At 57.5% G+C, this 12471-nt stretch overlaps 1 protein-coding gene across 2 annotated transcripts in view; it reads left to right on the top strand.

Annotated features, from left to right (window-relative positions):
* Positions 1-12471, top strand: part of TBL1X (transducin beta like 1 X-linked) — a 94062-nt gene that overhangs the window by 16648 nt on the left and 64943 nt on the right. For both annotated transcript variants that reach the window (XM_070402683.1, XM_070402682.1), the window contains exon 2: positions 4239-4315. The gene's annotated coding sequence lies outside the window, so the exon portion shown is untranslated. The remainder of the gene's footprint in view (positions 1-4238; positions 4316-12471) is intronic.

The raw sequence follows: 12471 nt of genomic DNA, 5'->3' as shown, positions 1-12471 counted from the left end.
GCAGGCTCCATCCCCGGCCCTGGTGGGGGCACCTGCAGGCAGTGACGGGTCGGGTACAGGCCTTCCTGGGGGGTGTGACGGGGTTATTCAAAGGCCGATGGTGCCGATGACGGGGGCACAGCTGAATATTCTGAAAGCAGTTGCAGGCGCCCGGCTGGGGTGGCTCAGTGGTTGAGCGTCGACCTAGGAACCAGGAGGTCAGGGTTCGATTCCCGGTCAAGGGCATATGCCCGGGTTGTGGGCTCCATCCCCAGTAGGGGGCGTGCAGGAGGCAGCCGGTCCATGGTTCCCTCTCATCATGGATGTTTCTATCTCTCTCTCCCTCTCCCTTCCTCTCTGAAATCAATAAAAATATATTTAAAAAAATAAAAGAAAAAGGAATTAGCACTGGTGAAAAAGTGGTTTCTTTTATTTTTTATTATTTTTTAAAATATGTTTTAATTGATTTCAGAGACAGAGGGGGAGAGAAACATCCATGATGACACAGAAGCCCGGACCGGCTGCCTCCTGCACGCCCCCCACTGGGCATGGAGCCTGCAACCGAGGTGCGTGCCCTCGGCCAGAATCGAACCCGGGACCCTGCGGTCCGCAGGCCGACGCGCTGCCCACTGGGCCACCCCGGCCAGGGCCTCGGTGGTTTCCTTTAGAGCTTCTGACGTACAGACAGGTGGTCGCTGACTCTGTCCTCACACGGGGAACGCTGCCCTGAGCTGATGGAGGAGTCGGCTGTGAGCACGGGTGAAAGCGCACGTCGGGGCTCGGTTCCTGGAAAAAAGAAAGAAAAGAGAAAAAAGAACGGAAAAGAACGGAAGTTGTCTGCGCGGCTCTTTGCTGCCAGCCGTGCACAGCTGCACGTGGTCGCAGGGAGGCTGGAGGCAGCAGGCTGGGTGCAGAGAGCGGCTACACCCCGTACTGGGGGGGGGGAGGCCGGGAGGGGTGGGAAGACCCCGCCCGCCCCCCGGGAACCTGCCTCCTCTGTGGGTGGGAGCCCCGTCTGCAGGGAGGGGACATCTCCGACCCCATTGGTCTTTGGAGGCAGCTGCAGGGTCAGGGTTTCTCCTTTAAACACATTCTGCTCTGACACACACAGTGGGGAGGCAGGGGACGCGCGGCCTCTCGGACCGTGATTGATTGATTATTGATTGATTGATTGATTTCGAAAAGGAAGGGAAAGGGAGAGAGAGAGAGAAACATCAGGGATGAGAGAGAATCACGGGTCGGCCGTCTCCTGCACGCCCCCCACTGGGGGTCGAGCCCACAACCCGGGCATGTGCCTTTGACCGGGAATCGAACCCGGGACCCTTCGGTCCATAGGCCGACGCTCTAGCCACTGAGCCAAGCCGGCCAGGGCGATAAAAGACTTTTTTAAATAAATAAAAGTAATTTTAAAAGTCGTTGGGAAAAGATCCTTAGATGAGTATTAAGATCAACAACAACCTAAAAACAAACCTGCAGGCGCTGCCTCCTCTGGTTGGGGAAGAGCGAGGGGGGAGGGTTGGAGGAGAAGGGACCAGAATGAGCTAGACTTTTCTCTCGGAGAGAAACACACCGATGGGCTGCCTCCTGCACGCGCCCCGACCACGGCCCAGGCCGGGGAGGAGCCTGCCACCGAGGCCCGTGCCCTGGACCCGAGTCGAACCCGGGACCCTTCCGTCCGCAGGCCGGCGCTCTAACCACTGAGCCACACCGGCCGGGGCGAGCCGGACTTCGGGCGGCACCGAGCCGACCGCCCGGGTCACTTTCCCTGCTGACCCAGTTGCAGAGCTGCCAGCACAGGGAGGGGGCGGGAGCCCGCTGGGCCGGTCGCCCGGCAGGACCTAAAATTAGCTCATTGAGGAGCCAGCCAGGGGCCGGCCGTGGCCCGGGGCGTGTCCCACGGGGACCTCAGGGCGGCGGCGGTTCCTGCTGCGTCTGTCCCCCGTTTCCGGTCTGGCTTCTCTGAGTGTCCTCTCCCCACGCCTCTCCCCGCGTGTGACCGTGAGTGGGGTGTGCGTGCAGGCCGCCCCGCGAGGCAGGTCCTGGTGAGCTGTGCCCACTGGTGAGCTGTGTGCCCACTGGTGAGCTGGGGGCCCGCTGGTGAGCTGTGTGCCCGCTGGTGAGCTGTGCCCGCTGGTGAGCTGTGTGCCCGCTGGTGAGCTGTGTGTTCCCTGGTGAGCTGTGTGCCCGCTGGTGAGCTGTGTGTGCCCGCTGGTGAGCTGTGTGCCCGCTGGTGAGCTGTGCCCGCTGGTGAGCTGTGTGCCCGCTGGTGAGCTGTGTGCCCGCTGGTGAGCTGTGTGCCCGCTGGTGAGCTGTGTGTCCACTCGTTAGCTGTGTGTTGGGCGTCCACTGTTGCAGGACAGAGACACATCATATGGCCATCTGCTGCACGCGCCCGAGCAGGGCCAGGGATCGAACCTGCAGCTGCCCTTGACTGGAATCCAACCCGGGCCCCTTCAGTCCGCAGGCCGGCGCTCTGCCCACTGAGCCTAACTGGCCGGGGCCGCGGCTGGGGTTAACTCCAAACCCTGGGCGAGGGGGCTGCCCCCACGGGGCAGGAGGCCAGGGTCCGGCCCCTCGGTCCCGTCTGCGGCCTCCTCCTTTTTCAGTGAGAAACGCGGAGGTTCATTCTGTCCTCGACACCGGTCCCACCAGTGCCAACAGCGGCCAGATCTGCCCTGCTCTTTGGAAAAAAACAGGAAAATCCAGCCCCACAGAATTGTGATTTTTTTATAACCGTGGCTCAGTCCGAAGTAGCAGAGTTTCCTCACGCCCTCGCCATTTTGGCTCCGTGGATAGAGCATCGACCTGCGGGCTGAAGGGTCCCGGGTTCGATTCCGACTCCAGTCAAAGGCACATGCCCCGGTCACGGGCTCGATCGCCAGTGGGGGGCGTGCAGGAGGCAGCCGGTCCATGATTCTCTCTCATCATGGATGTTCCTCTCTCTCTCCCTTCCTGAAATCAATAAAATATATATATATATAGATGGAAGCCCAGTGCACGAAATTCATGCACGGGTGGGGCTGGAGATCGGGGCCGATCTGTGGGGGGCAATAGGGGGTGTGGGCGGCCTGCAGGATGGGGGCAGCTCCTGCGCTGAGCGTCTGCCCCCGGTGGTCAGTGAGCGTCATTGCACCGGTCGTTTCGCCGTTCAGTTGATTTGCATATTAGGTTTTTATCGTATAGGATCTTTACAAAGAGCCTGTTGGCTCAGATGAGCTGAGACCCACGTCCATGAATTCCGTCTCCTTTCGCTGCCCGTTTAGAAACTCCTTCCCCGCCACCCTCGCGGCCTTTGTCACCTGCGGCGACGGCGGATTTAAAACTGGGCTTCCTGGTTCGCTCCCATGGGGCTGGACACCTGCTTGCCCCCGGCCTGCGGCTGGCGGTGGGAGCCCCGTCTTCCGGATTCCGGGGGGGCCTTCGCAGGGAACGTCTTACGTGTTTCAGTTTTCCTCGCGCACCGGCTACACTTCACGCGACGGGCAAATACGACTCGACGCGGTGACGTCTACTGTTCGGGTGGGATTTGCGTGCGAAGGGCCATTCTGGGGGCCTCTTCCCGGCTTCGGTTGTGCAGCGATGCTTTCGCTGTTCAGAGTGAGCGCCTTCATTTAAAATCCCTCGTGCCTGGCCCTGGCCGGGGTGGCTCAGTGGGTAGAGCGTCGGCCTGAGGACTGAAGGGTCCCGGGTTCGATTCCCAGTCAAGGGCACGTGCCCGGGTTGTGGGCTCGATCCCCAGTAGGGGGCGTGCAGGAGGCGGCCGGTCCATGATTCTCAAGTCAATTTCGAGTTGTGACACTGCCCCGTAATACATTGATTTAAGTAGCTCACGCTTTCACCCTCAATTACATCATTGGTCAGCTGCCTCCTGCACGCCCCCTACTCGGGCACGGGCTGTTGGTTGGGATTCGAACCCGGGACCCTGTGGTCCGCAGGCCGGCGCTCTATCCACTGAGCCACACCGGCCAGGGCTGCGGGTTCGTTCTAAATGCTCACCCGTCAGGTGCCCGCTGTGTTCTGGGCTCTGAGCAGGGAGGTGGTTCCTGGTGATCCGATGGGACCACAGTCCGGGGACCCCGCGGGGGCCCGGACGCCCTGTCTGTCTGTCCGTCTCTCGGCCTCTTTCCTTAAAAGTCAACGGGGAGATACGGCCGGGGGCGGGTTAACCAACCGACCAACCAACAACGAGGAGTAAAATAAAATAAACGGGGGGATGCGGTGGGGCCCGAGTTCTCACTCTGGGCGTTTCTCGTTAACAGGTGACGGACGGGAGCCCGCGGCCGGCAGACACGCCCGGGACGGGGACAGGGCCGGGACCCGCCCGCCTTCGGCTCTGGTGAGTGACGGGGTGAAGGGGTTGCCTGGTGGGCAGCGCGTGTGCCGTCCGCCTCTTTGTGTTTCCGGGTGGGAAGGTCAGTGGTGCCGCACGGGCGGGGCGAGTGGACGCGGCGTTGGCTTGGGGGGTGGAGGGAGCTGAGCGCTGGCACCTGGGAGTCCGAAGCTTCGGGGAGACTGGAGACGCTGCCCGGCCGGCGGGGCTCGGGGTTGGCATCGACCTGTGAACCAGGAGGTCATGGTCGGACTCCCGGTCGGACTCCCGGTCGGACTCCCGGTCGGGGCACAGGCCCAGGTTGTGGGCTCCATCCCCAGTAGGGGGCGTGCAGGAGGCAGCCGGTCCATGGTTCTCATCATTGATGTTACTCTCTCTCTCCCTCTTCCTTCCTCTCTGTGAAATCAATAAATATATCCCACATAACAAAAGCCCAATATGCTAAATGTCTGGTCGTCCGATCATCCAGTCGTCTGGTCGGCCGTTCAACCAATCAAAGCGTAATATGCTAATGATATGCTAAGGCTGCTCAACCGCTCGCTGTGACGTGCACTGACCACCAGGGGGCAGTCGACTGGTCAGCCAGTCGCTATGACGTGCACTGACCACCAGGGGGCAGTCGACCGGTCGACCAGTCGCTATGATGTGCACTGACCACCAGGGGGCAGACAGTCGACCGGTCAACCAGTCGCTATGACGTGCACTGACCACCAGGGGGCAGACAGTCCACCGGTCGACCAGTCGCTAGGACGTGCACTGACCACCAGGGGGCAGACAGTCCACCGGTCGACCAGTCGCTATGACGTGCACTGACCACCAGGGGGCAGACAGTCGACCGGTCGACCAGTCGCTATGATGTGCACTGACCACCAGGGGGCAGACAGTCGACCGGTCAACCAGTCGCTATGATGTGCACTGACCACCAGGGGGCAGACAGTCGACTTGTCAGCTAGTTGGTATGACGTGCACTGACCACCAGGGGGCAGTTGACTGGTCGACCAGTCGCTATGATGTGCACTGACCACCAGGGGGCAGTCGACTGGTCAGCCAGTTGCTGTGATGTGCACTGACCACCAAGGGGCAGACAGTCGACTTGTCAGCTAGTTGCTATGACGTGCACTGACCACCAGGGGGCAGTCGACTGGTCAGCCAGTCGCTATGACGTGCACTGACCACCAGGGGGCAGTTGACTGGTCGACCAGTCGCTATGATGTGCACTGACCACCAAGGGGCAGACAGTCGACTGGTCAGCCAGTCGCTATGACGTGCACTGACCACCAGGGGGCAGACAGTCCACCGGTCGACCAGTCGCTAGGACGTGCACTGACCACCAGGGGGCAGACAGTCGACCGGTCAACCAGTCGCTATGACGTGCACTGACCACCAGGGGGCAGACAGTCGACTGGTCAGCCAGTCGCTATGACGTGCACTGACCACCAGGGGGCAGGGAGTCGACTGGTAGGTTAGCTTGCTGCTGGGGTCCGGCCAATGGACAGACACGCCCGGGAGCCCTCCCACAGTCCCTCCCCGGCTGGCCGACCTCCTGAGTCCCTCCGCTCCATCGTGCACCAGTGGGGTCCCTGGGCCGGCTCCCTCCTGCACGCCCCCCACTGGGGACGGAGCCAGCAACCCGGGCCGGTGCCCTGAGCGGGAATCGAACCCTGACCTGCTAGTTCGTAGGTAGATGCTCAACCCCGGAGCCGCGCCGTTGATGAACATGAAAAACAAAACCGCATGTTTCTGAGCCTCCTGTGTGTCCTGTGGGCACAGCCGCAGGTTTAAGGGGACGGATGTGCCTGCGATTTCCTAGGACGGTGACCCAGGGAGGAGGACGGAAACCGGCCCCAGCGTGAGCTCCGGGCAAGGCCGGGCCCGGGGACCGCGGGTCACGGTCCGTGTAGAATTCCTCGCGGCGAAGACGGGGGGCCTCCCGTCACAGTCCCAGGCGGGTCGTTGTTTGTTCCCCCCGAATATTGGGGAATGGGGTGACTTACCCCGTGTGCCAAGCCTGGGCCGGGAAACCGCAGAGAAGGGGGGGTGTCTGATGAACCCCCTTTTCAGCAGGGAGTCCCAGCGTCTTGTTGGACCAGCATCCATCTCCACGGCGACATGATGCCAGAAGCGTAACAGATCGGAAGTTTGCAGCATTGTTTGGGGGGGGGGGGGGGGTGAGGAACTTGGGGTGGCAGACGCAGGGCTCCCATGAGGATTTTGACTTTGCCTTCTTATTTTTTTTGGTTCTTCCTCACCCGGGGATATTTTCCCATTCGTTTTTATTTTATTTTATTACACATATTTTTATTGATTTTGGAGAGGAAAGGAGAGGGAGAGATAGAGGAACGTCAATGATGAGAGAGAATCATGGACCGGCTGCCTCCTGCACGCCCCCTACGGGGGATCGAGCCCGCAACCCGGGTACCTGCCCTGGACTGGAATCGAACCCGGGACCCTTCAGTCCTCAGGCCGACGCTCTATCCACTGAGCAACCCCGGCCGGGGCTGCACGTTGCCTCCTGGAGGACTGGCCGGCCCATTGCTGGCTCCAGGGTCCAGCGGGGACACGGCCCACCCCAGGCTCCGCTCCCAGGGACGGGAATCTCCGTTTCCTCCCTTCCCTGCGGAGACAGGGGTGCATGCAACGGGGAAGACCAGGCGCCCTGGGCAAGATGCCCATGATTTTCAGCTGCGTTCGCCCACATGTGCTTTTTCTTTCTGTTTTTTTTTTTTTTAATTATTTTTTAAATAAATTTTCATTGACTTCAGAAAGGAAATGCGAGGGATAAATTTTCATTGACTTCAGAAAGGAAATGCACCTCAACATCCACTGGGGATCGAGCCCGCAACCCGGACATGTGCCACTGACCGGAGTCAAACCCGGGACCCTTCAGTCCGCAGGCCGACGCTCTAACCACTGAGCCACGCCGGCCAGGATGGGTTCATGCAATTTAAAGGGTGGGGGAGTGCGGAGAGCAAGCGGACCATCAGGCCTCTCACAGAGCCCCCAGGGGATGCAAAGCCCCGCCCCTTCCGCAAAGCCACGCCCCTCCACGAAGTCCTTGCAAAGCCCCGCCCCTTCTGCAAAGCGTTGACCTAGGAACCAGGAGGTCAGGGTTCGATTCCCGGTCAGGGCACAGGCAAGGTTGTGGGCTCGACCCCCAGGAGGGGGCGTGCAGGAGGCAGCCGATCCGTGTGCCTCTCACATCGGGGTTTCTCTCTCTCCCTCTTCCTCTCTACCTGGAAATCCGTAGGAAAATATGCTGGGGTGATGGTTAACAAAGAGCAGACAGGAAAGGACTGTGATGCCGGAGTTTCCTCTAAACTGGCGCTGCTGGCTGGTACATACCCCGTTCTCCGGCCGCGAGCCTTGCTCTGAGTCTGCAGGTTAGGGCTGCGTGTGAAACAAGAAGCGGGGGCAGAGACAGGGAGGCCAGAGGCCGAGTGGGGGCGAAGATTGCACTTAGGGGCGCCTGTCCGCCCCTCTCCTCCCATCTCCTTAAAGGGGCCCTGGCTGTTGAGAGTTGTGGACCCTGGTTAAGGAGACGTGATGTGTGTGAATGGCAGGAGGGTGTGTGCACTTGCCTCCTCTCCCATTTTATACTTTGCTTACCAACAGACACTGTTTTTGCCCGGCTGGTGTGGTATAGTGGTTGAGCATCTTCCTGTGGAAACACACATTCCTGTGGGGGAAACGCATCTTCCTGTGGGGAACACACCTTCCTGTGGGGGACATGCACCTTCCTGTGGGGAAAACCCATCTTGCTGTGCAGGAATCCTTCATCCCATAGGGATACACTTTTTCATTTGGGGAAAACACACCGTCTTGTGGAGAAATGGCACCTTTTGTGGGGAAAATGCACCTTCCTATGGGGGAAAGGTACCTTTCTGTGGGGGAAAGGCACCTTCCTGTGGGTAGAATTCATTTTCATGTGGGAGAACCCTTCTTCCTATGGGGGAACACTTCTTCCTGTGGGGGAAATGCACCTTCCTGTGGGGAACGCACCTTCCTGTGGGGAACGCACCTTCCTGTGGGGGAAACGCACCATTTATGAGAGAGCACATCTTCCTGTAGGGGAAACGCACATTCCTGTGGGGGAAACCCACATTCCTGTAGGGGAAACCCACCTTCCTGTGGGAAAACACTTCTTCCTGTGCGGGAACCCCTTCTTCCTGTAGGGGAAACCTTCTTCCTGTGGGGGAAACACACCTTCCTGTGGGGAAACCCATCTTCCTGTCGGGGAAACACTTCTTCCTGTGTGGGAACCCCTTCTTCCTGTGGGGGAAACACACCTTCCTGTGGGGAAACCCATCTTCCTGTGGGGAAACCCACCTTGCTGTGAAAGAAATGCACGTTCCTAAAAGGGAACACAACTTGGGGGTTAGAAGGGCAAGCACCTTCCCGGGGTTAAATGAATCTTCCTGTGGGAGGACCCTCCTTCCTATGGGGGAAACGCATCTTTCTGTGGGGGATATGCACCTTCCTATCCTGGAAATGCATCACCTGTGGGGGAACCCTTCGTCCTATGGGGGAAACGCACCTTCCTCGGGGGGAACCCTTCTTCCTGTGAGGAAATAGTTCTTCCTGTGGGGGAAACACACGTTCCTGTAGGGAAACCCAGCTTCCTGTGAGGGAAAGTCACCTTCCTATGAGGGAACACATCTTCCTGTGGGGGAAAAGCACCTTCCTGTGGGGAACACACCTTCCTGTGGGGGAAAGCCATCTTCCTGTGGGGGAATGCATCTTCCTGGAGGGAAACCTTCGTCCTGTAGGAGAAACACACCTTCCTGTGGGGGAAATGAACATACCTGTGGGGTAAACGGACTATCCTATGAGGGAACACATCATCCTGAGGGGTAAATGCACCTTCCTGTGGGGAAACACACCTTCCTGTGAGGAAACTCACCTTTCTGTGAAGGAAATGCACCTTCCTATAAGGGAACACATCTTCGGGGTTTGGGGAAAAGCACCTTACTCGCTGTGAATGCATCTTCCTGTGGGAGAACCCTTCTTCCTATTGGGGAAACGCAATTTCCTGTGGGGGATATGCACCTTCCTGTGGGGAAACCCACCTTCCTGTGGGGGAAATGCACCTTCCTGTAGGGAAACCCATCTTCCTGTGGGGAAACGCATCTTCCTTTGGAGGAATGCATCTTCCAGTGGAGAATCCTTCTTCCTATAGGGGAAACACAACTTCCTCTGGGGAAAATGAACTTTTCCTGTGGGGGAATCCTTCTTCCTATGGAGGAAACGCAACTTTCTGTGGGGGATGTGCACCTTCCTCAGGGAAACGTACCTTCCTCTTCGGACACCGACTTTCCTGTAGAGGAATGCATGTTCCTGTGGGGGAAAGCATGTTCCTGTGGGAGAAACGCACCTTCCTGGGTTGGAAATGCAACAGTGTGTGGGAGAACCCTTCTTCCTGTGGGGGAGTCACAACTTCCTGTAGAAGAAATGCCTATTTCTGTTGGGGAAACACACCTTCCTATAAGGAAAAACATCTTGGGAAGGGGTCGGGGGAAGCACATTCTCGACTTCTTTGGAGAACCCTTCTTCCAATCGGGGAAACGCACCTTCCTGTGGGGGAAACGCACCTTCCTGTGGGGGAACTGTTCTTCCTGTGGGGGAAATGCACCTTCCTCTCAGGAAACCCATCTTCCTGTGGAGGAAATGTACGGCCCTATGAGGACACACATTTCCTGTGGGGGAAACACACCTTACTGTGGGGGAATGCATCTTTCTGTGGGAGAACCCTTCTTCTTATTGGGGAAACGCAACTTCCTTTGGGGGAAATGCACTTTTCTATGGGGGAACCTTTCTTCCGCTGGGGGAAACGCACCTTCCTGTAGGGAAACCCATCTTCCTGTGGAGGAATGCATCTTCCTGTGGGAGAATCCTTCTTTCTATGGGGGAAACGCAACTTCTTGATGGGGAAATGCACTTTCCTGTGGGGGAACGCTTCTTCCTGTGTGGGATACGCACCTTCCTGTACGGAAACCCACCTTCCTGGGCAGTAACACACCTTCCTGTGGGGGAAACTCATGTTCCTGTGGGAGAACGCACGTTCCTGTGGGAGAAACGCACCTTTCTGTGGGGAAATGCAACTTTGTGTAGGAGAACCCTGCTACTGGTGGAGGAACTCTTCTTCCTGTGGGGGAAATCATCTTCCTGTAGGGGAAATGCCCATTTCTGTGGGGAAACGAACCTTCCTCTGTAGGAATCCTTCTCCCTGTGGTTAAATGCACCTTCCTATAAAGCAGCGGTTCTCAACCTGTGAGTTGCGACCCCTTTGAGAGAACTCATCTTCCTACAGGGGAAACGCCTCTTTCTGTGGGGGATATGCACCTTCCTGTCCTGGAAATGCACCTTCCTGTGGGGGAGCCGTTCTTCCAGTGGGGGAAAGGGACCTCCCTCTGGGGGAACCGTACTTCCTGTGGGGGAACCGTTCTTCCTGTGGGGGAAACACACCTTCCTGTAGGGAAACCCATCTTCCTGTTGGGAACCCATCTTCCTGTGGAGAACCCTTCTTCCTATGGGGGAAACACAACTTCCTGTGGGGAAAATGCACTTTCCTGTGTGGGAATTCTTCCTATGGGGGAAACGCAACTTCCTGTCCGGGAAACGCACCTTCCTGTGGGGAAACACACCTTCCCTTTGGGGAAAGGCACTTTCCTGTGGGGGAACACATCTTCCTGTTGGAGAACCGTTCTCTCTGTGGGGGAAACTCAACTTCCTGTGGGGGATATGCACTTTCCTGTAGGGAAACCCATCTTCCTGGGGGAAACGCCATCTTCCTATGGAGTAATGCATCTTCCTGTGGGAGAATCCTTCCTGTGGGGAAAACGCAACTTCCTGACGGGGGAATGCACTTTCCTGTCGGGGAACCCTTCTTCCTGTGGGGGATATGCACCTGCTGTAGGGAAAGCCACCTTTCTGTGCAATAACACCTTTCTGTGGGGGAAACGCATGTTCCTGTGTGAGAAACGCACCTTGCTGTGGGGAAATGCAACTTTGTGTAGGAGAACCCTTCTACTTGTGAAGGTATTCTTCTTCATGTGGGGGAAATCATCTCCCTGTAGGGAAATGACCATTTCTGTGGGGAAATGCACCTTCCTGTGTAGGAATCCTTCCTTCTGTGGGGGAAATGCAACTTCCTCTAAGGGAGAACACCTTTGGAAAGGGTGAGGAGGACATTCCTGTGGGTGAATGCATCATCCTTTGTGAGAACCCTTCTTCCTATGGGGAAAACGCACCTTCCTGTGGGGGAACCCATCTTCCTGTGGGGGATACGCACCTTCCTGTGTGGAACACATTTTCCTATGGGGGAACCTTTCTTCATGTGGGGGAAACACACCTTCCTCTGGGAGAACCCTACTTCCTGTGGGGGAACCGTTCTTCCTGTGGGAAGAATGCACCTTCCTGTAGGGAAACCCATCTTCCTGTGGGGAAACACCTCTTCCTGTGGAGGAATGCATCTTCCAGTGGAGAATCCTTCCTAAGGGGGAAACACAACTTCCTGTAGGGGAAATGACCTTCTCTGTGGGGGAATCCTTCTTCTTATAGGGGAAACACAACTTCCTATGGGGGGTATGCACATTCCTCGGGGAAACGCATCTTCCTGTGGGGGAACCCTTCTTTCTGGGGGGGGCGGAAACACACCATCCTATGAGAGAACACATCTTCCTGTGGGGGAAACGCACCTTCCTGTGGAGGAAATGCATTTTCTTGTGGGGGATACGCACCTTCCTGTGTGGAACATATTTTCCTATGGGGGAACCGTTCTTCATGTGGGGGAAACGCACCTTCCTCTAGGGGAAATCTACTTCCTGTTTGGGAACCGTTCTTCCTGTGGGGAAAACACACCTTCCTCTAGGGAAACCCATCTTCCTGTGGGGAAACGCATCTTCCTGTGGAGGAAAGCATCTTCCAGTGGAGAATCCTTCCTATGGAGGAAACACAACTTCCTGTGGGAGAATCCTTCTTCCTACAGGTGAAACGCAACGTCCTGTGGGGGATGTGCACATTCCTTGGGGAAACGCATCTTCCTGTGGGGGAACCTTTCTTTTTGGGGGGGAAACGCACCATCCTATGAGAGAACACATCTTCCTGTGGGGGAAACGCACCTTCCTGTGGGTAAACCCACCTTGCTGTTGGAGAAACGCACCTTC

Source organism: Myotis yumanensis, unplaced genomic scaffold (assembly GCF_028538775.1).
Source record: "Myotis yumanensis isolate MYYU_CA2020_CCGP unplaced genomic scaffold, mMyoYum1.0.hap1 SCAF_24, whole genome shotgun sequence".
Taxonomy (NCBI): domain Eukaryota; kingdom Metazoa; phylum Chordata; class Mammalia; order Chiroptera; family Vespertilionidae; genus Myotis; species Myotis yumanensis.
Note: the sequence above shows the minus strand (reverse complement) of the source record. Positions and strands in the feature narration are given on the sequence as shown.